Here is a 2,893-nt window from a genome sequence, read left to right as displayed (position 1 = left end):
AGAAATTTTCATCTTTAGGTTATATCTTCCCCAAACCTTATTTTATTTATATCTGTAAGTAAACGTCTAAAGACAGAAGAGAAAGGAACAGCATTCTGAAATGATACCCTCACACATTTTATTATGCAAACATACATCCACCTCCACAAAATCCTACTTGTAAAAAGTTCCTTTAGAATATTAGCAAGATTGGGATTCCAGGGGTTCCCTGGACATGGTTTGAATTACTTAATTTAAAATGCCTATGCCTGCTTTTTTAGAACTATAAGTGTATCTGTTAGGATGATCTTGTCTCCAACTAAATGTTTCTTTCTCTCATAGTAAGTCCTGAGGTTGGACAGCTACTAGGTAGATTAATTCAGCAGTTTAATGAGGCCATCAAAGACCCAGCATTTTCTCCTTCTTTCTACTCCGCCATTCCTGACGTGTGGGAGCTCTCTTCATGGCTGCAAGCTGACTGCAGCAGCTTCAGACATCACATCCTTCAATCCCTACCTGGTAACAACTAAAAACTAAAGAGAAAATTAACATATAACCCTTTCTCCTGCTCCTTTTTAAGAGTGAAAAAAAGGATTCCCTTATATCTCATTGACTAAAAATGGTATCATACACTCATTCCTAAACCAGAGAGGGGGTACAAGCCTCATCACTGGGTTAAGTGGTTCTCAGCCCAGTGATGCACATTAGTATCACTTTGAGAATTTTCAAAATTCCAAGGCCTCACTTGAAACCAATTAAACTAGAATTTCTGGAGATGGTCCCTGGGCATCAGTATCTTTATAGAGCTCCCCAGTGGATTCTGACTAACAGTGAAGGTTGAGAAGCAGTGGACAGAGGAATTCTTAGACAAATCAAGATTTACCCCCTGGGGCAAGGGAGGGTCCCAGTCTTCTTGAAACACGTGGTTGCCTGAAACATGAACAAAACCAGGGTTCTGTTATCAAGGAAATGGGTAGAAAATGGCTTTGCCTTGGCCACGATGCCATTAAGGAGATTTAAGAACTAATTGGAGCTGTAGAAGCAGCTGTTGGTTGGCACAGTCTATAAATACTGAAGACGATTTTTCATTTTCAGATTCACACGCTGTATACCACATAATCATTGGGCATTGAAGAAAACAAATTCGTTCTTATCTCCTGAGGCTCAGCTACTCAGACACTGAGAAGCAAGTTTGTCAAGATGACAGAGGATGGAGGTAATGGATTCCGGTGATGAAACAGGAAATTCATTCAGGAGTGGTTTCTGGCACACCTCCAAATTGACTACTTAGCCAGAAATGGGATAACTAGCCTTTCCTACTTCTCTTTTATTATCCTCCATGAAAATGGCCCATTATTAGAGAAAATTGGGATCTTAGGGAAAATCTAGTCCACACAGTCACCCCACCCCACCAAACTGACACCCAGTATAAGCTTAAGGAGACTGAGGCACAGAAAGGTTATGAAATGACTGGAGATTGTTCACGTAGTCTGAGGAAAAATTAAGAACCCCCTATCCCTACTCCCACTTTCTATCTCTGCTGCTTTCCCTACAATCTTTCGGGTACTTCACTAATTGTCCTTCTGTGTAACTGAACTGGAAATGCTGTATGTGAGATACTGAATAAACATGGTTTAACTTTAACACTCACTTCTCCAAAGGGACGCGTGGGGGCAGCAAACATTTAGGGAAAAAAATTCCTCTTTTAACTTGCACCAGCCTCTCTATATCTGGAAAAGTTTGGGAAAGGGATATTTAGGGGGTTTTTGTTTTGTTTTATTTTGGGTGTTTTTTTTGCGGTTTTTTGTTTGTTTGTTTATCTGATGGTATTGGTATCGCTTATGATCCGTCTGCTTCAAGGTAGGACAGGTAAATTCAGAGATAGTGTTAATCACCACGTGAATCATTTTGCTTCCAAAGGTGCCCCAGCTAAGAGACTATTAAGAGCATTTCTTGTAAATAGGAAACGTGTCTTCGTCGCAATGCTTGTTAAGTTTGAGCTGCACCTTCCCTCGTGAGAGTCCATGTCACAGGAACTGACATAAGTAGATTCAAATTTATATTCTCTTTGACTCCCTTTAAAGCAGATTGGATCTTTAGGTTTACAAACCTTCTTTCACCGGAAAGGTATTTTATCAGGCACTTCATCCTGAGCACCATGGTCCCGCCACGGTGGCCTGACTCATCATGGGATAGGCGTGGAGAGGGAGAGGCCATCAGCCTGGACACCTAGTCCTGAGTCCCTCAGCTCTCAACCAGTGGCGCGTCCCTGGGCTCAGTATACACACCTGGAATGAGGCAGGTTATGATGGAGAGCTCAGGCTCAAAATTCAGTGATTCCGATTATTTCCTCTTTGGGATAAAAGTGTAGAATGCATACTGAATTTCCTTTCTTTGGGGAATTTGAGCCAGGCTACTATTTAATCTCTAGTATCACAAGTCAGATTTTTCCTATCTAGAGTTGGCATGGGAACACACCAGAACTGCCAACTCCAAGGAAATTCCATTGTTTGAAGAGGTTTTGCTTTGTTTAGCCTCTCTTCCTAGTAGTAAAAGGGAAAGAAAAAAAGACCTTTAAAATTATGCCAATATCCTGGGGGTGTTTTTAAATAAATATTTGAATGCATAAGAGTATGAAAACTGGATATGTATTTTCTCTGTCTTAGTTAACCTGAATTTTATATAATGGTTGCTTGGATGACCCAACAATGGAAGGAGAAAACATGTATGTGAACAGTTTTTAAATCTATTTATTCTTTATTCAGTGCAATCGAGAGGTTCATTCAAGCTGTGGCTTTAAAATTTTAAAAATTTTAAGATCATTGAAAATTAGTCAAATCCTATTGTCTGAGTCTTTGTTCAGCTATAACTTAAACAACTTCTTTCCTTTAAAGAGTTCCTGAGACAAATGAAA

Source organism: Dasypus novemcinctus, chromosome 22, assembly GCF_030445035.2.
Source record: "Dasypus novemcinctus isolate mDasNov1 chromosome 22, mDasNov1.1.hap2, whole genome shotgun sequence".
Taxonomy (NCBI): Eukaryota; Metazoa; Chordata; class Mammalia; order Cingulata; family Dasypodidae; genus Dasypus; species Dasypus novemcinctus.
Note: the sequence above shows the minus strand (reverse complement) of the source record.